The sequence below is a fragment of the Pseudophryne corroboree genome, unplaced genomic scaffold (assembly GCF_028390025.1).
Source record: "Pseudophryne corroboree isolate aPseCor3 unplaced genomic scaffold, aPseCor3.hap2 scaffold_225, whole genome shotgun sequence".
Taxonomy (NCBI): domain Eukaryota; kingdom Metazoa; phylum Chordata; class Amphibia; order Anura; family Myobatrachidae; genus Pseudophryne; species Pseudophryne corroboree.
In genome coordinates, this window is record NW_026968900.1 from 376,535 (window position 1) to 404,261 (window position 27,727).

The 27,727-nt window shown below is 42.5% G+C and overlaps 6 non-coding genes across 6 annotated transcripts; all 6 read right to left on the reverse strand.

Annotated features, from left to right (window-relative positions):
• Positions 1-6,071: 6,071 nt before the first annotated feature.
• LOC135009171 (U1 spliceosomal RNA) lies at positions 6,072-6,234 on the reverse strand. The gene has a single exon (XR_010208753.1). It is a non-coding gene; the product is annotated as a U1 spliceosomal RNA (small nuclear RNA).
• Positions 6,235-6,386: 152 nt separating this feature from the next.
• On the reverse strand, positions 6,387-6,550 carry LOC135009312 (U1 spliceosomal RNA). Its single transcript, XR_010208869.1, has one exon. It is a non-coding gene; the product is annotated as a U1 spliceosomal RNA (small nuclear RNA).
• Positions 6,551-17,545: 10,995 nt separating this feature from the next.
• LOC135009100 (U1 spliceosomal RNA) lies at positions 17,546-17,709 on the reverse strand. The gene has a single exon (XR_010208687.1). It is a non-coding gene; the product is annotated as a U1 spliceosomal RNA (small nuclear RNA).
• Positions 17,710-17,859: 150 nt separating this feature from the next.
• Positions 17,860-18,023, reverse strand: LOC135009037 (U1 spliceosomal RNA). The gene has a single exon (XR_010208627.1). It is a non-coding gene; the product is annotated as a U1 spliceosomal RNA (small nuclear RNA).
• A 674-nt stretch (positions 18,024-18,697) lies between these two features.
• LOC135009172 (U1 spliceosomal RNA) lies at positions 18,698-18,860 on the reverse strand. The gene has a single exon (XR_010208754.1). It is a non-coding gene; the product is annotated as a U1 spliceosomal RNA (small nuclear RNA).
• Positions 18,861-19,012: 152 nt separating this feature from the next.
• LOC135009292 (U1 spliceosomal RNA) lies at positions 19,013-19,176 on the reverse strand. The gene has a single exon (XR_010208850.1). It is a non-coding gene; the product is annotated as a U1 spliceosomal RNA (small nuclear RNA).
• Positions 19,177-27,727: the final 8,551 nt, after the last annotated feature.

The following is a 27,727-nucleotide window of genomic DNA, read 5'->3' on the forward strand; positions in this document are numbered from 1 at the left end:
CGTGTACTAGACAGATGGGAGAATTAGGGTTAGGAGATTTCACATGGAAAATGTGTAATATGGTTATGTCCTACTCCGTCCCATATGTTCTCCCCGATGATGCATATTTCATATGCGGGAGGAAGGCGTATAAGTGGCTTGCCCCAAACTCTGAAGGATTGTGTTATATTGGAAAAGTATTGCCTGAGGTAATGACTGTATCACATGCCAAAATGAAAGACATACACTGTGTTGCCCAAACTCCTTATACTCACACCCATTACGAGCACGTAGTTAAACGGCACCTGATAGAAAGAACAGAGCACCCGGCCTCTGACATGATCCATGAATCCACCGGGATTCAGTTTCTACTTGCGTTAGACCTCACTCGCACCGCCAGAGGAGTGTTGAATTATAAATACATATCTGCGCTCGCAAATTTGTTAGACAATATCACAGAAATGTATGATGACACGTTTAGGTATACTGGAAGAGAACTTCAAGCTTATAAAACAGAACTAGTTCAGCATAGAATGATTCTCAATTATCTCACAGCAGTAACAGGTGGATATTGTGTCACACTGGCAACGCAGTACGGCGTGAAATGCTGCACATATATAACGAATAGTACCGAGGACCCGGTCGAGGTCATAGACCAAAAGATGGACGATATTCTCCAATTGAAGTGGGAATTTCGCAGGAGACACAATCTCACCCTTGCTGCTGTGAGTAATGAGCTGACTAGTTGGGTGTCATGGTTGAACCCGCGAAATTGGTTCTCCGGTTTAGGAGAATGGGCTCAAGGAGTTATAATGGATGTAGGGAAGTTTCTCCTATGTATCTTAGGTGTTATCATAACGATTGGCTTGATATTTAGATGCGGTCAGGCTTTAACGAAGTGCAAACGAAGTACCAGGGTGATGAGTTTAAGGAGTGAGGAAATTGTAATGCGATTTCTACGGTCCGTTTCTTTCACCTGTTTTTCCGTTTTCCTCTGAGGTAAAAAGACCCACTTGGACGAGGAATTTGATGAGCCGATATACAGACAACAGATGGATTAAAGAAGAAGTTTTGACAACCTTATACACAGATTTTTGATGAACTATGCCATAGATCCCCAGTTTCCCTAGAAATTTTAAAATTACTCTAGCCCAACACTTTTGTAAATCTATGGACATTGACAAAGCTTTTTGCTCGCACCTTATGGGCAAAAGCACAAAGAAGACTGCATTCAACAGACACCAAACAAGACCTCAATCGACGAATGTTCATTAACCTGACATAGAATACCACTGCATTTACCGTAACTATGTATTTTCTTCATCTCTACAACCTTCAGGTAATTACACACATAGTATAGGGAATACAGGCACAGATATCAGCAATCACATATTCCCCCATTCATGTATCATCAACTAAAATGTGCTCCCCATTTTTGTTACAACCAAAATCCGAAAAAAGCTCGGTAAAGTTTGACAGCCCATCCACAGACCCGTACCACGGGATAAGAAGGAATTCAAATGTATACTTCGCAATACCTCAAAGCTTGATTTAAAACACGTACGGCACGATGATACATGACCCCCCAAACATGGATTCATACACACATGCTTCTGCTATCTCACTAGGTCATACCCTTTTCCTACCTTCTCCTCTCCTCCCCTACCCAACCATGTAAATGTATTAACCCCTGACATATATTTTTCTCTTTTTGAAATGTTTTAGGAAGTGGCAGTTATTGTTGACTGCCAAAGGGTGGACTGTCAAAGTCAGAAAAATATCACGATGCACACTGCCATATTTGCACCTCATATGTGTCCCTGCTGCGCATGCGTGCGCTCTACCGTGCGTGCGCATACTCGCTGTTGCGGGCACCCGCAGGCGCACGGTATGCACATTTACGGTAGAGATTATGTGCGTCTAGCGGGCGACTCTTTCGTTACATATTTTCACCATATAATGCATTTTGTAGATTATGGTCCCTTTGATAGATTCTGAAAGTTTAGTTAATGTAGTATGTTCCTGGACAGAGAGATCCCTCATTGTTTGATACGAAGGGTCAGACAGGAGTAATACAGTGGTGTTTAGTATCCATCGGAAGAGTATTTAATTAGCAATATTCCGGTGTTGGTTTGAAGCGGATCAATCGCTCGTGCGAATAGTTATGGACATAAGAAGTTTATGAACATTTACTGTATTTGCACTTACTTATCCATGCGGCGGGAAACCCAGTTTCCCTCCCACCTGAGCTGTTGGAAATAGTCACAGCCCACCTGTATGAATCAACCTATGACCTTTTGTTATAATGCGAAGACGAATTCCTGTGTCCAATGAACAATGAGATTGTAGGGACCATTGAATTGTATTGTGTGTGGGGCATAAATAGACAGGCCGATCACATCCAGCACTCACTCTTCATCGGTTATCATTGCTGAAAATCGGGAGCTGGATGTCCAGAGGCGCATGCGATCGTTTCCTTTGTGCGTAAGTTTTCTCCGTAATCATATTGTCTTTTCTTGTTATTATGGGCCATATCTTTCTCTCTCTCTCTTCTCTTTCTCTCATTTTCTCTTAAACGTACTTGTATTGTATTTACTGTGTAGTTACCTGGTTAGTTAGTCTATGTTATATTGTAGTGTATGACTTGTATTGTATTAATTCTTTTGCAAGTATAACATTCATAATATATATATTAGGCGTTGGACCCTAAGCACGGTATTTGTGTATTTCTTATAGTGTTAAGTATTCTCAGAGCGTCGGTGACGCTCGAACAGCTTTTGAGTTAATAAGGTTATACAGTGTTGCATTTACACCCTATCTCTACACTAAGGTTTTACAGCAAATTACATTGTTTGTGGTTTAGACATAAAGGTTTAACATTGTGAGCGTCGGCGCCGCTCGTGATCTCCTCGTGGTCTCGAGCGTCCGCTACGCTGATAGCGTAGCATTACGGTAGTCGCTCACCTATAAGTGTGCCCGATACCAACAGCGTATTCTCGTGAGCGTCTGTATCGCTCGAGCAGCCCGCTCCCGATACAGCGTCCGTTACGCTATAGCGAACCATTACGTTAGTCAGCAGCCAATAGCGTGCCTGCCTGTGATCTCTTGGCCGTGAGCGAACGTGACGCTTGAGCGTCTCGACCACGGCTAAGCGATTGTTACGCAACGAGCGTACCCTTACGGTACTCCATACGCAAATAGCGTACTGTGTTCTTAGACCTCACAAAGGGTTTTAAATAAGATAAATATTTAGCTTTATCAAAGCGCACTGTCAGCAGTGTTCATTCCGGGAGTGGACAACTGGGATGCAGACTTCCTCAGCAGACACGACCTACATCCAGGAGAGTGGGGACTCCATCAGGAAGTCTTCGCACAGATTGCAAGTCGGTGGGGACTGTTCCAGATAGACATGATGGCGTCCCGCCTCAACAAAAAGCTACAGAGGTATTGCAACAGGTCAAGAGACCCTCGGGCAGTAGCTGTAGACGCCCTAGTGACACCGTGGGTGTTCCGGTCGGTCTATGTATTTCCTCCTTTACCTCTCATACCCAAGGTGTTGATAATAGTAAGAAAAAGAGGAGTAAGAACAATTCTCATTGTTCCAGATTGGCCGCGAAGGACCTGGTATCCAGATCTGCAGGAAATGCTCACAGAAGATCCGTGGCCACTTCCTCTAAGACAGGACCTGTTGCAACAGGGGCCCTGTCTGTTCCAAGACTTACCGCGGCTGCGTTTGACGGCATGGCGGTTGAACGCCGGATCCTAGCGGAAAAGGGTATTCCAGATGAGGTCATTCCTACGCTAATAAAGGCTAGGAAGGACGTGACATCTAAACATTATCACTGTATATGGCAAAAATATGTTTCTTTGTGTGAGGCCAGGAATGCTCATACGTAAGAATTCCACCTGGGCCACTTCCTTCACTTCCTACAAACTGGAGTGAATTTGGGCCTAAAATTAGGCTCTATTAAGGTTCAGATTTTGGCCTTATCCATTTTCTTTCAAAAGGAATTGGCCTCTCTTCCTGAAGTAAGTACAAACTTTTGTGAAGGGAGTACTGCATATTCAGCCTCCTTTTGTACCTCTGGTGGTCCCTTGGGACCTTAACGTGGTGTTAAGGTTATGGTTTGAACCACTTAAAATGGTGGAGTTTAAATATCTCACTTGGAAGGTGGTCATGTTATTAGCCTTGGCTTCCGCTAGGCGAGTGTCGGAATTAGCAGCTTTATCACATAAAATCCCCTATCTGGTTTTCCATATGGATAGAGCGGAATTGCAGACCCGTCCTCAATTCCTGCTAAAAGTGGACTCATCCTTTCATATGAACCAACCTATTGTGGTGCCTGTGGCTACGCGTGACTTGGAGGATTCCGAGTCCCTTGATGTGGTCAGGGCTTTGAAAATTTACGTGGCCAGAACGGCTAGAGTCAGAAAAACAGAAGCACTGTTTGTCCTGTATGCAGCCAACAAGATTGGCACCCCTGCTTCAAATCAGACTATTTCTCTCTGGATCTGTAACACGATTCAGCAGGCGCATTCTATGGCGGGATTGCCGTTGCCTAATTCAGTCAAGGCCCATTCCACTAGGAAGGTGGGCTCTTCTTGGGCAGCTGCCCGGGGGTCTCGGCACTACAGCTGTGCCGAGCTGCTACTTGGTCGGGTTCAAACACCTTTGCAAAGTTCTATAAGTTTGATACCCTGGCTGAGGAGGACCTCCTGTTTGCTCAATCGGTGCTGCAGAGTCATCCGCAGGAGCCCGTTTGGGAGCTTTGGTATAATCCCCATGGTCCTTACGGAGTCCCCAGCATCTTTTAGGACGTAAGAGAAAATAAGATTTTATACCTACCGGTAAATCTTTTTCTCGTAGTCCGTAGAGGATGCTGGGTGCCCGTCCCAAGTGCGGACTACTTCTGCAAGACTTGTATATAGTTATTGCTTACATAAGGGTTATATGTTAGTTTTCATCGGTCTTGGACTGATGCTATGTTGTTTTCATACTGTTAACTGGGTAGTATATCACAAGTTATACGGTGTGATTGGTGTGGCTGGTATGAATCTTGACCTTGGATTAACAAAAATCCTTTCCTCGTACTGTCCGTCTCCTCTGGGCACAGTTTCTCTAACTGAGGTATGGAGGAGGGGCATAGAGGGAGGAGCCAGTGCACACCCAGATCTAAAGTCTTTCTTAAAGTGCCCATGTCTGCTGCGGAGCCCGTCTATCCCCCATGGTCCTTACGGAGTCCCCATCATCCTCTACGGACTACGAGAAAAAAAATTTACCGGTAGGTTTAAAATGTTATTTTTTTCTCTGCAACCCACTGCTAAATTGTGCTTCCTAGCTGTTTTTTATAAAATCACTTAATAAAATCTGGGAGAACAATCTTCATGACAATAGTATCTCCTATGCAAAATAAGTATGATTTGGGATAGGGCTGGGGAGGGCCGTTGCTCAGGCACATCTCTGTCAAGTAAAGGAGATTCAACTGAGGCAGCACAAGGGAACTCTCATCTGGGGACAACAACTGCAGGGAGAACACATATTTTCAGATGAACATGGGGTGGCAGAAGGCTGCCTAATACTGAAGCACCCCCAAACAACAAACCAAATGCAACAACTAGTGCAAGCATTCCTGGGGGATGGCCTGCAGCAGATGGATTTGAATATGGTGATGTCATCCAAGCAGTGGGTCAAAGTTGGCTTCAACCCTCGTCTGCATATGAAAAGAGAAAAGGAGCGTGCAGGGCATGGAGGCCTTTTGTGGTGCTTGGATGACCCCTAGTTCGCATTAAGCACCCCCACCCTCCTTCGGTGTGGGGCTCATGTTGGCCATTCCCCAGCCCCTGAAGCATTCAAGCTGATTTCTTGCAGCAGCTGGGCACTGTAACAGCTCCAGAGCTGCTCTGTAAAGCAAGTAAAAGGGTGTGGGCCCTGCAGCACTACCCGTAGTTTGCATTGTGCATTGGGAGGCACAAAGTAAGCAGACGGGAGGAGAAGTCAGGATAGTGCACAAGGGTATAGAAGGGAGGGGCTCAAGAAAAAAGAAGTGGAACCAGACAGCAAACTAGGCTGGAGAGAGACCTGAGACAAAGAGATCTGAATTACATGAGAGCCGACCAGGGAAAACTCAAATTATGCAGTCAAGTTTCCCACATTTGGGGAAATCGCAGGGGCAGCACACCCAGAGTGCAATGGGTGAGCCTTGCCCTGGGAGAAGCAACTTCATGATCATAGTATCTCACCTGGCAGGTAAGTAGGAGTTGGGCTAGAGCTGGGGAGGGTCGCTGCTCGGGCACCCCCCTGTCAAGTGAAGGAGATCCAACTGAGGCAGCACAAGGGAACTCTCGAAAGAAGAACAAGGCTAGAGGAAGATCTGAGACAAAGAAATCTGACTTTTACCAGAGCTGACCAGAGGAAAGCACAAACACAGTCCCCCACTACCACAAATAATGCAGTCGAGTTTCCCACATTTGGGGAAATCACAGGGGTCAGCATACCCAGAATGCAATGAATGAACCTAACCCTGGGAGAACAATCTTCATGACCATGGTATCTCCTATGCAAAATAAGTATGATTTGGGATAGGGCTGGGGAGGGCCGTTGCTCAGGCACATCTCTGTCAAGTAAGTTGCATTTGATTTGTTGTTTGGGGGTGCTTCAGTATTAGGCAGCCTTCTGCCCTACCATGTTCATCTGAAAATATGTGTTCTCCCTGCAGTTGTTGTCCCCAGATGAGAGTTCCCTTGTGCTGCCTCAGTTGAATCTCCTTTTGGAGAAGACCTCAATAAGATTGTAGCTGATCTGGCTACTGCTAAAACAGCTTGCCTACCTAGTATGACTCCTACCACGCAGAAGGCTAAAAGTACTTTTCTTGGCCCTTTCATCCTCCAGGTAAAGCGTACCCAAGGTCAGGCATACCCAAAGCAAGCTCATGTTTCCAGACCTGCCAAGCCCAGACTGAAGCAATCCTGGGCTGCCCATCAGCCTGCTTCCAAAACGGACAAGCCTGCCGCATGACGGTGCAGGCCTCCCTCTGGGGGATCCCAGGGTGGGGGGCCCGACTTCAAGGTTTGGCAAAGAAAGGTATAACTCTAAGCTTGAGAATTCTGTTTGGAGCTCACCTTGTACTTTGTGAAGAAATAATCAGCATTGTGGCTGAGCAGATACATGTAGTGTGTGGCTGCAAACTGCATGGATCTGCTGCGTTGTAATGCTGATTCTTTTTTTTTGCAAAGTACCAATAGCTTCATATAATGTTCACAATTTTTATGCAGGATCAAATAGCTCAATAGGTAGGGTGTTTGATTAGAATTCAACAGGTTATAGGTTTGAATCCTGGGTATGGTAGTTTGAGATGTGTTATTTAATAAAGTATGTTGTTCTGACTGCCGGCATCCTATCACCTGGGATATCATACTAAATAAATGGAGTTGATAAAAAATTTTTTTTTTTTTTTTTAACTAGGGACAATTTCCAGATACTTCTCTTTATAACTGAGATTGCCCCCTGGAACTTCACATCAGTTGACAACTATGCATGAGTGGGCAGTGCTTGCCCTGGATCTGTCCACCCATTTATGTGCCGCCATAAAATAAAGCATGACTAACAGTTATCCTGGGCGTACACTACACAATTATCTGTCAGGCTATCTATCCAGTCTGGATGGATGGAATGAAAATCTGGTAATGTATAGGAGCAAATGTCAATTAACCATTTGCTCCCAAACACTAGAAAAGTGGTCAAAAATGGTCATTACACAAATTGGTTAAACCCAAAATTTAACCAATTTGTTTAGGGGACCATTTTTGTCCATTTTTTAGTGTTTGAGAGTAAATCGTTGATGGTCATTTGCTCACATAGATAACCGGATTTCTATTCCAACCAGCCAGTGTTGGAGAGATGGTCTGCCAGATTACATAATGCATACCAGAGCCATAACTAGACTTTTTGGTGCCCTGTGACAGAGAATTATATGCCCTCCCCCCATTTTTGCAATATGGACAAAAGGCGCATGCCTTGTGGGGAAGGGGCATAACAAGATTGGTCTCAGAGAAAGCACATGAGATATGAAGATATATCTAGTATACTTGACACTCAATGGTTTGTGGTATTGCAGGGGTGCCCTCCTTAAATGCATATACAGTCACACATGGCATGTTTGTGTAAATGGCATATCAGCAGTCAGCACTAACTGGTGACATGCCATTTGTACAAGTAAGCCATGTGTGACTAATATATAAACATACTTTATTAAATAACACCTCAAACTATCATACCAAGGATTCAAACCTATAACCTGTTAAATTCTAATCAAACACCCTACCCATTGAGCTACTTGATCCTGCATCTATTCTAACCTCCAAAAACAGATTCAGTTGCATTTTCCAGCGTGTTTTGTTTGCGCCTTTGCAAATGTCTTACATCGACAAACTTATTTAGTACTATTTTGCAAATAGGGTTACATTGTCGCAACATTGTGTTCCCTAATTGCTTGATTTTTTAAATGCAAAAATTGATAAAGACACCTGATAATTGCTCTGTGGAGTCTTCTTTTGTGTCTACTTCTTATCTACATTTAATTCCCTACCTATAATCAAGGCATTTTTAAATGCTGGGTGCTGCCAGGACGTGAGGCCTACCTAGTCTTTAGATCTGAATTTGAATGTACTTGTGAACTAACTTAATTTCCTACTTCTAAACTCATTCCTAAATTCACTACTTACATTAATCCTGTAGTTGTGCATTTTGAGCCTTCAATTGTGGGCATTGTTTTGTGTCCAGACCAGCAGCTGGTGGTGTGCATTTGCTGGAAAGGCATCGAAGACCTCCGATATGCTGCATCTCCTGATGTGTGTCTGCCTCAAGTGGCTGTCAGCAAATGCATGCTAGACACCCCATTCCAAGCTGATTGTGACATCACGGAACATGCATCATAGAACAGGCATGCTAGAACATGGGTCTTCAACCTGCGACCCTCCAGCTGCTGTGGAACTACATATCCCAGCATGCCCTGCCTCAGTTTTAGCATACCTTAATAGCAAAACTGTGGCAGGGCATGCTGGGATGTGTAGTTTCACAGCAGCTGGAGGGCCACAGGATGAAGACCCATGTGCTAGAACCAAACCGCAGGTACATTGAATGCTAGCAAGCTGAATGTTTAAATCCTTTTTGTTCCGCAGCATTCCAATGCGGAAGATTCCATGGAACCAGAGATTATTCCATTGAGAAGGACATGCTGCCTGGATGACTGCACTGTGCAAATTAAATCACGGAGCCAGTTGGCTTGTGGGTGGCTCTGGTGACTGGGTGGTTGGGTGGGCGGTGTGTCGGAGGTGGAGCACATGCAAATGAATGTGTATCATCCAGCTAGTGAGAGAGAAAACTCATGCAGGAGTGTGCCTGCTTGTCAGTGAGTTATGCACCTTGCCAGACGTCAAATCTACATGGAGCAACTGGAGGGGACAAGAGCAGGTTTGGAAAATATACACAGAAGAGCATATATGCTGGCGCATTCTCCATGATTGTGTCAGCTTATGTTTTGGTGCACTGCACTTTCCTCCACTAAGTTTTAGCCATTTTGTTTAAACGCAAGTGTAGTTGCTTCTCGCTCTTTTGGCTGTGATATTGTATTGTGGTTGAAGAGTCTGCTGGAGGGATTGTTTTCTTCATTGGCGAGAGACTGAAGATATTCCAGGATGGAAGGCTTGGGAACACTATCCGTTTTTCAGTTGTGGAAGAGTTGAAAGACCGGATTGGACTACATTCTATAGTAAAGGGTATCTTTGTATTTATTAATCCTCCCTTTATATGTGTCTGTCTTTCAATAAAGCTTTGGGCTTGTGATTCCGTCACCCTCTTACACTCCACACCCATAGCCTTATTAACTATTGTATTGTTTAAATGTATAGTGCAGTTCATGATTTATAGTGTAGGCTGACCTGTACTGTAGTTCTTGAACTGTACTATACCGACAGCATTTGTATTGTGTTTTGGCTGTGCTGCAACACAGTACTTATGTGTGTAATGTTTATGTATGTTTTTTTGCTTCTTTATGTCAATAAAGACTGCTTTTTCAATCCAATATCTGAAAACAATCAATGTTTATCTTTGATGGCAATAGAAGTGGTATGATATTTGCTGCTTTTGAAAGGCAATATCTGATATGTCCCCTATCTGGGAACCATATATTAAATGGCTTTTCAGAAAAGGGAGATGGGAGAAGAGCTTTCAGTACTTGTAGGACCGATGCACATTTCCTATTCTAGCCTCCAAAAACAGATTCAGTTGCATTTTCCAGCGTGTTTTGGATGCGCCTTTGCAAATGTCTTACATCGACAAACTTATTTAGTACTATTTTGCAAATAGGGTTACATTGTTGCAACATTGTGTTCCCTAATTGCTTGATTTTTTAAATGCAACAATTGATAAAAACACCTGATAACTGCTCTGCGGAGTCTTATTTTGTGTCTACTTCTTATCTACATTTAATTCCGTACCTCTAATCAAGGCATTTTTAAATGCTGGCGGCTGCCAGGACGTGAGGCCTACCTAGACTTTAGATCTGAATTTGAATGTACTTGTGAACTAACTTAATTTCCTACTTCTAAATTCATTCCTAAATTCACTACTTACATGAATCCTGTAGTTGGGCATTTTGGGACTTCGATTGTGGGCATTGTTTTGTGTCCAGACCAGCAGCAGGTGGTGTGCATTTGCTGGAAAGGCATCGAAGACCTCCGATATGCTGCATCTCCTGATGTGTGTCTCCCTCAAGTGGCTGTCAGCAAATGCCTGCTAGACACCCCATTCCAAGCTGATTGTGACATCACGGAACATGCATCATAGAACAGGCATGCTAAAACATGGGTCTTCAACCTGCGACCCTCCAGCTGCTGTGGAACTACACATCCCAGCATGCCCTGCCTCAGTTTTAGCATACCTTATAGCAAAACTGTGGCAAGGCGTGCTGGGATGTGTAGTTTCACAGCAGCTGGAGGGCCACAGGATGAAGACCCATGTGCTAGAGCCAAGCCGCAGGTACATTGAATGCTAGCAAGCTGAATATTTAAATCCTTTTTGTTCCGCAGCATTCCAATGCGGAAGATTCCATGGAACCAGAGATCCTTCCATTGAGAAGGACATGCTGCCTGGATGACTACACTGTGCAAATTAAATCACGGAGCCAGTTGGTTTGTGGGTGGCTCTGGTGACTGGGTGGTTGGGTGGGTGGTGTGTCGGAGGTGGAGCACATGCAAATGATTGTGTATCATCCAGCTAGTGAGAGTGAAAACTCATGCAGGAGTGTGCCTGCTTGTCAGTGGGTTATGCACCTTGCCAGACGTTAAATCTACATAGAGCAGCTGGAGGGGACAAGAGCATGTTTGCAAAATATAGATAGAAGAGCATATATGCTGGCGCATTCTCCATGATTGTGTCAGCTTATGTTTTGGTGCACTGCACTTTCCTCCACTAAGTTTTAGCCATTTTTGTTAAGCTCAAGTGTAGTTGCTTCTCGGCCTTTTGGCTGTGATCTTGTATTGTGGTTGAAGGGTCTGCTGGAGGGAGGGATTGCTTTCTTCATTGGCGAAAGACCAAAGATATTCCAGGATGGAAGGCTTGGGAACACTATCTGTTTTTCAGTTGTGGAAGAGCACAGAGGTCGGATTGGACTACATTCTATAGTAAAGGATGTCTTTCTATTTATTAAACCTCCCCTTATATGTGTCAGTCTTTCAATAAAGCTTCGGGCTTGTGATTCCCTCACCCTCTTACACTCCACACCCATAGCCTTATTAACTGTTGTATTATTGTACAGTTTAAATGTATAGTGCAGTTCATGATTTATAGTGTAGGCTGGCCTGTGCTGTAGTTCTTGAACTGTACTATACCATCAGCATTTCTATTGTGTTTTGGCTGTGCCGCAACGCGGGTACTTATGTGTGTAATGTTTATGTATGTTTTTTTGCTTCTTTATGTGCATCGGTCCTACAAGTAATGAAAGCTCTTCTCCCATCTCCCTTTTCTGAAAAGCCATTTAATATATGGTTCCCAGATAGGGGACATATCAGATATTGGATTTCAAAAGCATCAAATATCATACCACTTTTATTGCCATCAAAGATAAACATTGATTGTTTTCAGATATTGGCTTGAAAAAGCAGTCTTTATTGACATAAAAAAAAAACATACATAAACATTGCACACATAAATACAGTGTTGCAGCACAGCCAAAACACAATACAAATGCTGACGGTATAGTACAGTTCAAGAACTACAGCACAGGCCAGTCTACACTATAAATCATGAACTGCACTATACATTTAAAGTATACAATAATACAACAGTTAATAAGGCTATGGGTGTGGAGTGTAAGAGGGTGAGGGATTCACAAAACCGAAGCTTTATTGTAACACAGACACATATAAGGGGAGGGTCAATAAATAGAAAGATATCCTTTACTATAGAATGTAGTCCAATCCGACCTCTGTGCTCTTCCACAACTGAAAAACAGATAGTGTTCCCAAGCCTTCCATCCTGGAATATCTTTGGTCTTTCGCCAATGAAGAAAACAATCCCTCCCTCCAGCAGACCCTTCAACCACGATACAAGATCACAGCCAAAAGGCCGAGAAGCAACTACACTTGAGCTTAACAAAAATGGCTAAAACTTAGTGGAGGAAAGTGCAGTGCACCAAAACATAAGCTGACACAATCATGGAGAATGCGCCAGCATATATGCTCTTCTATCTATATTTTGCAAACCTGCTCTTGTCCCCTCCAGCTGCTCTATGTAGATTTAACGTCTGGCAAGGTGCATAACCCACTGACAAGCAGGAACACTCCTGCATGAGTTTTCTCTCTCACTAGCTGGATGATACACAATCATTTGCATGCGCTCCACTTCCGACACACCACCCACCCAACCACCCAGTCACCAGAGCCACCCACAAGCCAACTGGCTCCGTGATTTAATTTGCACAGTGTAGTCATCCAGGCAGCATGTCCTTCTCAATGGAAGGATCTCTGGTTCCATGGAATCTTCCGCATTGGAATGCTGCGGAACAAAAAGGATTTAAATATTCAGCTTGCTAGCATTCAATGTACCTGCGGCTTGGCTCTAGCACATGGGTCTTCATCCTGTGGCCCTCCAGCTGCTGTGAAACTACACATCCCAGCATGCCCTGCCACAGTTTTGCTATTAAGGTATGCTAAAACTGAGGCAGGGCATGCTGGGATGTGTAGTTCCACAGCAGCTGGAGGGTCGCAGGTTGAAGACCCATGTTTTAGCATGCCTGTTCTATGATGCATGTTCCATGATGTCACAATCAGCTTGGAATGGGGTGTCTAGCAGGCATTTGCTGACAGCCACTTGAGGGAGACACACATCAGGAGATGCAGCATATCGGAGGTCTTCGATGCCTTTCCAGCAAATGCACACCACCTGCTGCTGGTCTGGACACAAAACAATGCCCACAATCGAAGTCCCAAAATGCCCAACTACAGGATTCATGTAAGTAGTGAATTTAGGAATGAATTTAGAAGTAGGAAATTAAGTTAGTTCACAAGTACATTCAAATTCAGATCTAAAGACTAAACACAAAACACAAAATAAGACTCCACAGAGCAATTATCAGGTGTCTTTATCAATTGTTGCATTTAAAAAATAAAGCAATTAGGGAACACAATGTTGCGACAATGTAACCCTATTTGCAAAATAGTACTAAATAAGTTTGTCGATGTAAGACATTTGCAAAGGCGCAAACAAAACACGCTGGAAAATGCAACTGAATCTGTTTTTGGAGGTTAGAAAAGATGCAGGATCAAGTAGCTCCATGGGTAGGGTGTTTGATTAGAATTCAACAGGTTATAGGTTTGAATCCTGGGTATGATAGTTTGAGGTGTTATTTAATAAAGTATGTTTATATATTAGTCACACATGGCTTACTTGTACAAATGGCATGTCACCAGTTAGTGCTGACTGCTGATATGCCATTTGCACTAAAACAAATTAAAATGGTAAAAGTTATTGTACTTTAAGTAAAAATAAAAGCTAAAATATCAATCCCAGTTTTGGATTACTTTAATGAACAAAAAAAAAATGCATATAGCAAAGGATAGTTTCAATCTGCCTACCTCTGGGTTATGGACCCAGCATGCTTCCATTACAGTACTCTGCTGCACATGTAAGTGCAAGAGATCCTGAAGCACTCACTCATCATGGGAAAGTACCAATGTGTTTCTTCATTGGTTGATGGAAGAAACATCTTACAAAAACTCTCCACATTATTGACTTTTTAAAATGTTTCTAGGAATCGTTCTAGATGAATGCTTATTAGCCTTTGTCAGTATGGTCTTTTACAAAGTGTTGCTGTGGCGCAATCAGTTACTGTGTAAGGCTATTAACCAAAAGGTTGGTGGTTCAATCCCACCCAGGGACGTAATTGACCTTGTTATCAGATTTTGGTGATCTTTATGTAGACAAGTGAAAATTTCAAACCCCCTCTTATGGTGTAGGGTACCTGGCCTTCTCTGATGTAATCAGAGTTAGATTTGATTCAGTGATTTTATAAAAACAGCTAGGAAGCACAATTTAGCAGTGGGTTGCAGAGAAAAAGAAATATGCTGGCAAAAAAATCCAATTGAGTGATTAAACAGCTTTTCATTTTCTGGCTTTATTTTTATGCTAACAAATTTGTTCTCTGAAAAGTGTCCACAAAGCCAAGTTTCTGATTAACACATTTGTAGGGATGGTTTTTAACCTATTACTAAATTAAACTTGCTTCATTGGAAAGGCAGCAAGATGCATCCTCATTTCAATATCTACTGAAATAATACAGGTTGACACCAGGAAACATTAACGCCACTGCATCCTTTGTGCTTTCTCATGTGGAAGTCTGTTTAATGTGAAAACAAGGTGATATCTAATTAGCACACAGGTAAGGAATTAAGAAAATCTTTATTTAAGGGTGAAGATGTTTCTCACAAAATCGTTGCCCCAATGCATCATTGAAATTCAAGCTGGAAAGATGATTTTAATATATCACTTGTACATTTTGTATTGCTCTTCTGGTGACAATGTAGTTTGTTTTTGTCAATTACCATTTTAATAATCGGGTAAAGAAAATTAAGTGGATTTTTGAAAGAAAACAATACTGTCAATATACTATTAAAACAAATGAAAATGGTAAAAGTTATTGTACTTTAAGTAAAAATAAAAGAGCAAAAATATCAATCCCAGTTTTGGATTACTTTAATTAACAAAAAAAAAATGCATATAGCAGAGGATAGTTTCAATCTGCCTACCTCTGGGCTATGGACCCAGCATGCTTCCATTACAGTACTCTGCTGCACATGTAATTGCAAGAGATCCTGAAGCACTCACTCATCATGGGAAAGCATCAATGTGTTTCTTCATTGGTTGATGGAAGAAACATCTTACAAAAACTCTCCAGATTATTGACTATTTAAAGTTTTTCTAGGAAACGTTCTAGATGAATGCTTATTAGCCTTTGTCAGTATGTACTTTTGCAAAGTGTCGCTGTGGCGCAATCAGTTAGTGTGTACAGCTATTAACCAAAAGGTTGGTGGTTCAATCCCACCCAGGGATGTAATTGACCTTGTTATCAGATTTTGGTGATCTTTAAGTAGACAAGTCAAAATTTCAAAAACCCCTGTTATGGTGTAGGGTACCTGGCCTTCTCTGATGTAATCAGAGTTAGATTTGATTCAGTGATTTTATAAAAACAGCTAGGAAGCACAATTTAGCAGTGGTTTGCAGAGAAAAAGAAATATGCTGGCAAAAAAATCAAATTGAGTGATTAAACAGCTCTTCATTTTCTGGCTTTATTTTTATGCTAACAAATTTGTTCTCTGAAAAGTGTCCACAAAGCCAAGTATCTGATTAACATCTTTGTAGGGATGGTTTTTCACCTATTACTAAATTAAACTTGCTTCATTGGAAAGGCAGCAAGATGCATCCTCATTTCAATATCTACTGAAATAATACAGGTTGACACCAGGAAACATTAACGCCACTGCATCCTTGCTGCTTTCTCATGTGGAAGTCTGTTTAATGTGAAAACAAGGTGATATCTAATTAGCACACAGGTAAGGAATTAAGAAAATCTTTATTTAAGGGTGAAGATGTTTCTCACAAAATCGTTGCCCCAATGCATCATTGAAATTCAAGCTGGAAAGATGATTTTAATATATCACTTGTACATTTTGTATTGCTCTTCTGGTGACAATGTAGTTTGTTTTTGTCAATTACCATTTTAATAATAGGGTAAAGAAAATTAAGTGGATTTTTGAAAGAAAACAATACTGTCAATATACTATTAAAACAAATTAAAATGGTAAAAGTTATTGTACTTTAAGTAAAAATAAAAGAGCAAAAATATCAATCCCAGTTTTGGATTACTTTAATTAACAAAAAAAAAATGCATATAGCAGAGGATAGTTTCAATCTGCCTACCTCTGGGTTAAGGGGCCCAGCATGCTTCCATTGCAGTACTCTGCTGCACATGTAAGTGCAAGAGATCCTGAAGCACTCACTCATCATGGGAAAGTACCAATGCGTTTCTTCATTGGTTGATGGAAGAAACATCTTACAAAAACTCTCCAGATTATTGACTTTTTAAAGTTTTTCTAGGAAACGTTCTAGATGAATGCTTATTAACCTTTGTCAGTATGTACTTTTGCAAAGTGTCTCGGTGGTGCAATCGGTTAGTGTGTTTGGTTATTAACCAAAGGGTTGGTGGTTCAATCCCACCCAGGGATGTTATTGACCTTGTCATCAGATTTTGGTGATCTTTAAGTAGACAAGTCAAAATTTCAAACCCCCTCTTATGGTGTAGGGTACCTGGCCTTCTCTGATGTAATCAGAGTTAGATTTGATTAAGTGATTTTATAAAAGAACAGCTAGGAAGCACAACTTAGCAGTGGGTTGCAGAGAAAAAGAAATACGCTTGCAGAAAAATCCAATTGAGTGATTAAACAGCTCTTCATTTTCTGGCTTTATTTTTATGCTAACTAATTTGTTCTCTGAAAAGTGTCCACAAAGCCAAGTATCTGATTAACACCTTTGTAGGGATGGTTTTTCACCTATTACTAAATTAAACTTGCTTCATTGGAAAGGCAGCAAGTGATGTCATCCAAGCAGTGGGTCAAAGTTGGCTTCAACCCTCGTCTGCTTATGAAAAGAGAAAAGGGATATGCAGGGCATGGCGGCCTTTTGCGACGCTTGGATGACCCCTAGTTCGCATTAAACACCCCCACCCTCCTTCGGTGTGGGGCTCATGTTGGCCATGCCCCAGCCCCTGAAGCATTCAAGCTGATTTCTTGCAGCAGCTGGGTACTGTAACAGCTCCAGAGCTGCTCTGTAAGGCAAGTAAAAGGGTGTGGGCCCTGCAGCACTACCTGTAGTTTGCATTGTGCATTGGAAGGCACAAAGTAAGCAGACGGGAGGAGAAGTCAGGATAGTGCACAAGGTTATAGAAGGGAGGGGCTCAAGAAAAGAGAAGTGGAAACAGACAGCATACTAGGCTGGAGAGAGACCTGAGACAAAGAGATCTGAATTATACGAGAGCCGTCCAGGGGAAACACAAATTATGCAGTCAAGTTTCCCACATTTGGGGAAATCGCAAGGGGCAGCACACCCAGAGTGCAATGGGTGAGCCTTGCCCTGGGAGAAGCACCTTCATGATCATAGTATCTCACCTGGCAGGTTAGTAGGAGTTGGGCTAGAGCTGGGGAGGGTCGCTGCTCGGGCACTACCTTTCAAGTGAAGGAGATCCAACTGAGGCAGCACAAGGGAACTCTCAAAAGAAGAACAAGGCTAGAGGAAGATCTGAGACAAAGAAATCTGACTTTACCAGAGCTGACCAGAGGAAAGCACAAACACAGTCCACCACTACCACAAATAATGCAGTCGAGTTTCCCACATTTGGGGAAATCACAGGGGTCAGCATACCCAGAATGCAATGAATGAACCTCACCCTGGGAAAACAATCTTCATGACAATAGTATCTCCTTTGCAAAATAAGTATGATTTGGGATAGGGCTGGGGAGGGCCGCTGCTCAGGCACATCTCTGTCAAGTAAAGGAGATTCAACTGAGGCAGCACAAGGGAACTCTCATCTGGGGACAACAACTGCAGGGAGAACACATATTTTCAGATGAACATGGGGTGGCAGAAGGCTGCCTAATACTGAAGCACCCCCAAACAACAAACCAAATGCAACAACTAGTGCAAGCATTCCTGGGGGATGGCCTGCAGCAGATGGATTTGAATATGGTGATGTCATCCAAGCAGTGGGTCAAAGGTGGCTTCAACCCTTGTCTGCATATGAAAAGAGAAAAGGAGCGTGCAGGGCATGGAGGCCTTTTGTGGTGCTTGGATGACCCCTAGTTGGCATTAAGCACCCCCACCTTCCTTCAGTGTGGGGCTCATGTTGGCCATTCCCCAGCCCCTGAAGCATTCAAGCTGATTTCTTGCAGCAGCTGGGCACTGTAACAGCTCCAGAGCTGCTCTGTAAAGCAAGTAAAAGGGTGTGGGCCCTGCAGCACTACCCGTAGTTTGCATTGTGCATTGGGAGGCACAAAGTAAGCAGACGGGAGGAGAAGTCAGGATAGTGCACAAGGGTATAGAAGGGAGGGGCTCAAGAAAAAAGAAGTGGAACCAGACAGCAAACTAGGCTGGAGAGAGACCTGAGACAAAGAGATCTGAATTACATGAGAGCCGACCAGGGAAAACTCAAATTATGCAGTCAAGTTTCCCACATTTGGGGAAATCGCAGGGGCAGCACACCCAGAGTGCAATGGGTGAGCCTTGCCCTGGGAGAAGCAACTTCATGATCATAGTATCTCACCTGGCAGGTAAGTAGGAGTTGGGCTAGAGCTGGGGAGGGTCGCTGCTCGGGCACCCCCCTGTCAAGTGAAGGAGATCCAACTGAGGCAGCACAAGGGAACTCTCGAAAGAAGAACAAGGCTAGAGGAAGATCTGAGACAAAGAAATCTGAATTTTACCAGAGCTGACCAGAGGAAAGCACAAATACAGTCCCCCACTACCACAAATAATGCAGTCGAGTTTCCCACATTTGGGGAAATCACAGGGGTCAGCATACCCAGAATGCAATGAATGAACCTAACCCTGGGAGAACAATCTTCATGACCATGGTATCTCCTATGCAAAATAAGTATGATTTGGGATAGGGCTGGGGAGGGCCGTTGCTCAGGCACATCTCTGTCAAGTAAGTTGCATTTGATTTGTTGTTTGGGGGTGCTTCAGTATTAGGCAGCCTTCTGCCCTACCATGTTCATCTGAAAATATGTGTTCTCCCTGCAGTTGTTGTCCCCAGATGAGAGTTCCCTTGTGCTGCCTCAGTTGAATCTCCTTTTGGAGAAGACCTCAATAAGATTGTAGCTGATCTGGCTACTGCTAAAACAGCTTGCCTACCTAGTATGACTCCTACCACGCAGAAGGCTAAAAGTACTTTTCTTGGCCCTTTCATCCTCCAGGTAAAGCGTACCCAAGGTCAGGCATACCCAAAGCAAGCTCATGTTTCCAGACCTGCCAAGCCCAGACTGAAGCAATCCTGGGCTGCCCATCAGCCTGCTTCCAAAACGGACAAGCCTGCCGCATGACGGTGCAGGCCTCCCTCTGGGGGATCCCAGGGTGGGGGGCCCGACTTCTAGGTTTGGCAAAGAAAGGTATAATTCTAAGCTAGAGAATTCTGTTTGGAGCTCACCTTGTACTTTGTGAAGAAATAATCAGCATTGTGGCTGAGCAGATACATGTAGTGTGTGGCTGCAAACTGCATGGATCTGCTGCGTTGTAATGCTGATTCTTTTTTTTTGCAAAGTACCAATAGCTTCATATAATGTTCACAATTTTTATGCAGGATCAAATAGCTCAATAGGTAGGGTGTTTGATTAGAATTCAACAGGTTATAGGTTTGAATCCTGGGTATGGTAGTTTGAGATGTGTTATTTAATAAAGTATGTTGTTCTGACTGCCGGCATCCTATCACCTGGGATATCATACTAAATAAATGGAGTTGATCAAATTTTTTTTTTTTTTTTAACTAGGGACAATTTCCAGATACTTCCCTTTATAACTGAGATTGCCCCCTGGAACTTCACATCAGTTGACAACTATGCATGAGTGGGCAGTGCTTGCCCTGGATCTGTCCACCCATTTATGTGCCGCCATAAAATAAAGCATGACTAACAGTTATCCTGGGCGTACACTACACAATTATCTGTCAGGCTATCTATCCAGTCTGGATGGTTGGAATGAAAATCTGGTAATGTATAGGAGCAAATGTCAATTAACCATTTGCTCCCAAACACTAGAAAAGTGGTCAAAAATGGTCATTACACAAATTGGTTAAACCCAAAATTTAACCAATTTGTTTAGGGGACCATTTTTGTCCATTTTTTAGTGTTTGAGAGTAAATCGTTGATGGTCATTTGCTCACATAGATAACCGGATTTCTATTCCAACCAGCCAGTGTTGGAGAGATGGTCTGCCAGATTACATAATGCATACCAGAGCCATAACTAGACTTTTTGGTGCCCTGTGACAGAGAATTATATGCCCTCCCCCCCATTTTTGCAATATGGACAAAAGGCGCATGCCTTGTGGGGAAGGGGCATAACAAGATTGGTCTCAGAGAAAGCACATGAGATATGAAGATATATCTAGTATACTTGACACTCAATGGTTTGTGGTATTGCAGGGGTGCCCTCCTTAAATGCATATACAGTCACACATGGCATGTTTGTGTAAATGGCATATCAGCAGTCAGCACTAACTGGTGACATGCCATTTGTACAAGTAAGCCATGTGTGACTAATATATAAACATACTTTATTAAATAACACCTCAAACTATCATACCCAGGATTCAAACCTAAAACCTGTTAAATTCTAATCAAACACCCTACCCATTGAGCTACTTGATCCTGCATCTATTCTAACCTCCAAAAACAGATTCAGTTGCATTTTCCAGCGTGTTTTGTTTGCGCCTTTGCAAATGTCTTACATCGACAAACTTATTTAGTACTATTTTGCAAATAGGGTTACATTGTCGCAACATTGTGTTCCCTAATTGCTTGATTTTTTAAATGCAAAAATTGATAAAGACACCTGATAATTGCTCTGTGGAGTCTTCTTTTGTGTCTACTTCTTATCTACATTTAATTCCCTACCTATAATCAAGGCATTTTTAAATGCTGGGTGCTGCCAGGACGTGAGGCCTACCTAGTCTTTAGATCTGAATTTGAATGTACTTGTGAACTAACTTAATTTCCTACTTCTAAATTCATTCCTAAATTCACTACTTACATTAATCCTGTAGTTGGGCATTTTGAGCCTTCAATTGTGGGCATTGTTTTGTGTCCAGACCAGCAGCTGGTGGTGTGCATTTGCTGGAAAGGCATCGAAGACCTCCGATATGCTGCATCTCCTGATGTGTGTCTGCCTCAAGTGGCTGTCAGCAAATGCATGCTAGACACCCCATTCCAAGCTGATTGTGACATCACGGAACATGCATCATAGAACAGGCATGCTAGAACATGGGTCTTCAACCTGCGACCCTCCAGCTGCTGTGGAACTACATATCCCAGCATGCCCTGCCTCAGTTTTAGCATACCTTAAAAGCAAAACTGTGGCAGGGCATGCTGGGATGTGTAGTTTCACAGCAGCTGGAGGGCCACAGGATGAAGACCCATGTGCTAGAACCAAACCGCAGGTACATTGAATGCTAGCAAGCTGAATGTTTAAATCCTTTTTGTTCCGCAGCATTCCAATGCGGAAGATTCCATGGAACCAGAGATTATTCCATTGAGAAGGACATGCTGCCTGGATGACTGCACTGTGCAAATTAAATCACGGAGCCAGTTGGCTTGTGGGTGGCTCTGGTGACTGGGTGGTTGGGTGGGCGGTGTGTCGGAGGTGGAGCACATGCAAATGAATGTGTATCATCCAGCTAGTGAGAGAGAAAACTCATGTAGGAGTGTGCCTGCTTGTCAGTGAGTTATGCACCTTGCCAGACGTCAAATCTACATGGAGCAACTGGAGGGGACAAGAGCAGGTTTGGAAAATATAGACAGAAGAGCATATATGCTGGCGCATTCTCCATGATTGTGTCAGCTTATGTTTTGGTGCACTGCACTTTCCTCCACTAAGTTTTAGCCATTTTGTTTAAACGCAAGTGTAGTTGCTTCTCGCTCTTTTGGCTGTGATATTGTATTGTGGTTGAAGAGTCTGCTGGAGGGATTGTTTTCTTCATTGGCGAGAGACTGAAGATATTCCAGGATGGAAGGCTTGGGAACACTATCCGTTTTTCAGTTGTGGAAGAGTTGAAAGACCGGATTGGACTACATTCTATAGTAAAGGGTATCTTTGTATTTATTAATCCTCCCTTTATATGTGTCTGTCTTTCAATAAAGCTTTGGGCTTGTGATTCCGTCACCCTCTTACACTCCACACCCATAGCCTTATTAACTATTGTATTGTTTAAATGTATAGTGCAGTTCATGATTTATAGTGTAGGCTGACCTGTGCTGTAGTTCTTGAACTGTACTATACCGACAGCATTTGTATTGTGTTTTGGCTGTGCTGCAACACAGTACTTATGTGTGTAATGTTTATGTATGTTTTTTTGCTTCTTTATGTCAATAAAGACTGCTTTTTCAATCCAATATCTGAAAACAATCAATGTTTATCTTTGATGGCAATAGAAGTGGTATGATATTTGCTGCTTTTGAAAGGCAATATCTGATATGTCCCCTATCTGGGAACCATATATTAAATGGCTTTTCAGAAAAGGGAGATGGGAGAAGAGCTTTCAGTACTTGTAGGACCGATGCACATTTCCTATTCTAGCCTCCAAAAACAGATTCAGTTGCATTTTCCAGCGTGTTTTGGATGCGCCTTTGCAAATGTCTTACATCGACAAACTTATTTAGTACTATTTTGCAAATAGGGTTACATTGTTGCAACCTAATTGCTTGATTTTTTAAATGCAACAATTGATAAAAACACCTGATAACTGCTCTGCGGAGTCTTATTTTGTGTCTACTTCTTATCTACATTTAATTCCGTACCTCTAATCAAGGCATTTTTAAATGCTGGCGGCTGCCAGGACGTGAGGCCTACCTAGACTTTAGATCTGAATTTGAATGTACTTGTGAACTAACTTAATTCCCTACTTCTAAATTCATTCCTAAATTCACTACTTACATGAATCCTGTAGTTGGGCATTTTGGGACTTCGATTGTGGGCATTGTTTTGTGTCCAGACCAGCAGCAGGTGGTGTGCATTTGCTGGAAAGGCATCGAAGACCTCCGATATGCTGCATCTCCTGATGTGTGTCTCCCTCAAGTGGCTGTCAGCAAATGCCTGCTAGACACCCCATTCCAAGCTGATTGTGACATCACGGAACATGCATCATAGAACAGGCATGCTAAAACATGGGTCTTCAACCTGCGACCCTCCAGCTGCTGTGGAACTACACATCCCAACATGCCCTGCCTCAGTTTTAGCATACCTTATAGCAAAACTGTGGCAGGGCATGCTGGGATGTGTAGTTTCACAGCAGCTGGAGGGCCACAGGATGAAGACCCATGTGCTAGAGCCAAGCCGCAGGTACATTGAATGCTAGCAAGCTGAATATTTAAATCCTTTTTGTTCCGCAGCATTCCAATGCGGAAGATTCCATGGAACCAGAGATCCTTCCATTGAGAAGGACATGCTGCCTGGATGACTACACTGTGCAAATTAAATCACGGAGCCAGTTGGTTTGTGGGTGGCTCTGGTGACTGGGTGGTTGGGTGGGTGGTGTGTCGGAGGTGGAGCACATGCAAATGATTGTGTATCATCCAGCTAGTGAGAGTGAAAACTCATGCAGGAGTGTGCCTGCTTGTCAGTGGGTTATGCACCTTGCCAGACGTTAAATCTACATAGAGCAGCTGGAGGGGACAAGAGCAGGTTTGCAAAATATAGATAGAAGAGCATATATGCTGGCGCATTCTCCATGATTGTGTCAGCTTATGTTTTGGTGCACTGCACTTTCCTCCACTAAGTTTTAGCCATTTTTGTTAAGCTCAAGTGTAGTTGCTTCTCGGCCTTTTGGCTGTGATCTTGTATTGTGGTTGAAGGGTCTGCTGGAGGGAGGGATTGCTTTCTTCATTGGCGAAAGACCAAAGATATTCCAGGATGGAAGGCTTGGGAACACTATCCGTTTTTCAATTGTGGAAGAGTTGAAAGACCGGATTGGACTACATTCTATAGTAAAGGATGTCTTTCTATTTATTAATCCTCCCCTTATATGTGTCAGTCTTTCAATAAAGCTTTGGGCTTGTGATTCCCTCACCCTCTTACACTCCACACCCATAGCCTTATTAACTGTTGTATTATTGTACAGTTTAAATGTATAGTGCAGTTCATGATTTATAGTGTAGGCTGGCCTGTGCTGTAGTTCTTGAACTGTACTATACCGTCAGCATTTCTATTGTGTTTTGGCATTGCCGCAACGCGGTACTTATGTGTGTAATGTTTATGTATGTTTTTTTGCTTCTTTATGTGCATCGGTCCTACAAGTACTGAAAGCTCTTCTCCCATCTCCCTTTTCTGAAAAGCCATTTAATATATGGTTCCCAGATAGGGGACATATCAGATATTGCCTTTCAAAAGCATCAAATATCATACCACTTTTATTGCCATCAAAGATAAACATTGATTGTTTTCAGATATTGGCTTGAAAAAGCAGTTTTTATTGACATTAAAAAAACATACATAAACATTACACACATAAGTACAGTGTTGCAGCACAGCCAAAACACAATACAAATGCTGACGGTATAGTACAGTTCCAGAACTACAGCACAGGCCAGCCTACACTATAAATCATGAACTGCACTATACATTTAAACTATACAATAATACAACAGTTAATAAGGCTATGGGTGTGGAGTGTAAGAGGGTGAGGGATTCACAAAACCGAAGCTTTATTGTAACACAGACACATATAAGGGGAGGGTCAATAAATAGAAAGATATCCTTTACTATAGAATGTAGTCCAATCCGACCTCTGTGCTCTTCCACAACTGAAAAACAGATAGTGTTCCCAAGCCTTCCATCCTGGAATATCTTTGGTCTTTCGCCAATGAAGAAAACAATCCCTCCCTCCAGCAGACCCTTCAACCACGATACAAGATCACAGCCAAAAGGCCGAGAAGCAACTACACTTGAGCTTAACAAAAATGGCTAAAACTTAGTGGAGGAAAGTGCAGTGCACCAAAACATAAGCTGACACAATCATGGAGAATGCGCCAGCATATATGCTCTTCTATCTATATTTTGCAAACCTGCTCTTGTCCCCTCCAGCTGCTCTATGTAGATTTAACGTCTGGCAAGGTGCAGAACCCACTGACAAGCAGGCACACTCCTGCATGAGTTTTCTCTCTCACTAGCTGGATGATACACAATCATTTGCATGCGCTCCACTTCCGACACACCACCCACCCAACCACCCAGTCACCAGAGCCACCCACAAGCCAACTGGCTCCGTGATTTAATTTGCACAGTGTAGTCATCCAGGCAGCATGTCCTTCTCAATGGAAGGATCTCTGGTTCCATGGAATCTTCCGCATTGGAATGCTGCGGAACAAAAAGGATTTAAATATTCAGCTTGCTAGCATTCAATGTACCTGCGGCTTGGCTCTAGCACATGGGTCTTCATCCTGTGGCCCTCCAGCTGCTGTGAAACTACACATCCCAGCATGCCCTGCCACAGTTTTGCTATTAAGGTATGCTAAAACTGAGGCAGGGCATGCTGGGATGTGTAGTTCCACAGCAGCTGGAGGGTCGCAGGTTGAAGACCCATGTTTTAGCATGCCTGTTCTATGATGCATGTTCCATGATGTCACAATCAGCTTGGAATGGGGTGTCTAGCAGGCATTTGCTGACAGCCACTTGAGGGAGACACACATCAGGAGATGCAGCATATCGGAGGTCTTCGATGCCTTTCCAGCAAATGCACACCACCTGCTGCTGGTCTGGACACAAAACAATGCCCACAATCGAAGTCCCAAAATGCCCAACTACAGGATTCATGTAAGTAGTGAATTTAGGAATGAATTTAGAAGTAGGAAATTAAGTTAGTTCACAAGTACATTCAAATTCAGATCTAAAGACTAAACACAAAACACAAAATAAGACTCCACAGAGCAATTATCAGGTGTCTTTATCAATTGTTGCATTTAAAAAATCAAGCAATTAGGGAACACAATGTTGCGACAATGTAACCCTATTTGCAAAATAGTACTAAATAAGTTTGTCGATGTAAGACATTTGCAAAGGCGCAAACAAAACACGCTGGAAAATGCAACTGAATCTGTTTTTGGAGGTTAGAAAAGATGCAGGATCAAGTAGCTCCATGGGTAGGGTGTTTGATTAGAATTCAACAGGTTATAGGTTTGAATCCAGGGTATGATAGTTTGAGGTGTTATTTAATAAAGTATGTTTATATATTAGTCACACATGGCTTACTTGTATAAATGGCATGTCACCAGTTAGTGCTGACTGCTGATATGCCTTTTGCACTAAAACAAATTAAAATGGTAAAAGTTATTGTACTTTAAGTAAAAATAAAAGCTAAAATATCAATCCCAGTTTTGGATTACTTTAATGAACAAAAAAAAAATGCATATAGCAAAGGATAGTTTCAATCTGCCTACCTCTGGGTTATGGGCCCAGCATGCTTCCATTGCAGTACTCTGCTGCACATGTAAGTGCAAGAGATCCTGAAGCACTCACTCATCATGCGAAAGTACCAATGTGTTTCTTCATTGGTTGCTGGAAGAAACATCTTACAAAAACTCTCCAGATTATTGACTTTTTAAAGTTTTTCTAGGAAACGTTCTAGATGAATGCTTATTAATCTTTGTCAGTATGTACTTTTTGCAAAGTGTCTATGTGGCGCAATCGGTTAGTGTGTTCAGCTATTAATCAAAAGGTTGGTGGTTCAATCCCACCCAGGGACGTAATTGACCTTGTAATCAGATTTTGGTGATATTTAAGTAGACAAGTCAAAATTGCAAACCCCCTCTTATGGTGTAGGGTACCTGGCCTTCTCTGATGTAATCAGAGTTAGATTTGATTAAGTGATTTTATAAAAAAAACAGCTAGGAAGCACAATTTAGCAGTGGGTTGCAGAGAAAAAGAAAAATGCTGGCAGAAAAATCCAATTGAGTGATTAAACAGCTCTTCATTTTCTGGGTTTATTTTTATGATAACAAATTTGTTCTCTGAAAAGTGTCCACAAAGCCAAGTATCTGATTAACATCTTTGTAGGGATGTTTTTTCACCTATTACTAAATTAAACTTGCTTCATTGGAAAGGCAGCAAGATGCATCCTCATTTCAATATCTACGGAAATAATACAGGTTGACACCAGGAAACATTAATGCCACTGCATCTTTGCTGTTTTCTCATGTGGAAGTCTGTTTAATGTGAAAACAAGGTGATATCTAATTAGCACACAGGTAAGGAATTAAGAAAATCTTTATTTAAGGGTGAAGATGTTTCTCACAAAATCGTTGCCCCAATGCATCATTGAAATTCAAGCTGGAAAGATGATTTTAATATATCACTTGTACATTTTGTATTGCTCTTCTGGTGACAATGTAGTTTGTTTTTGTCAATTACCATTTTAATAATCTGGTAAAGAAAATTAATTGGATTT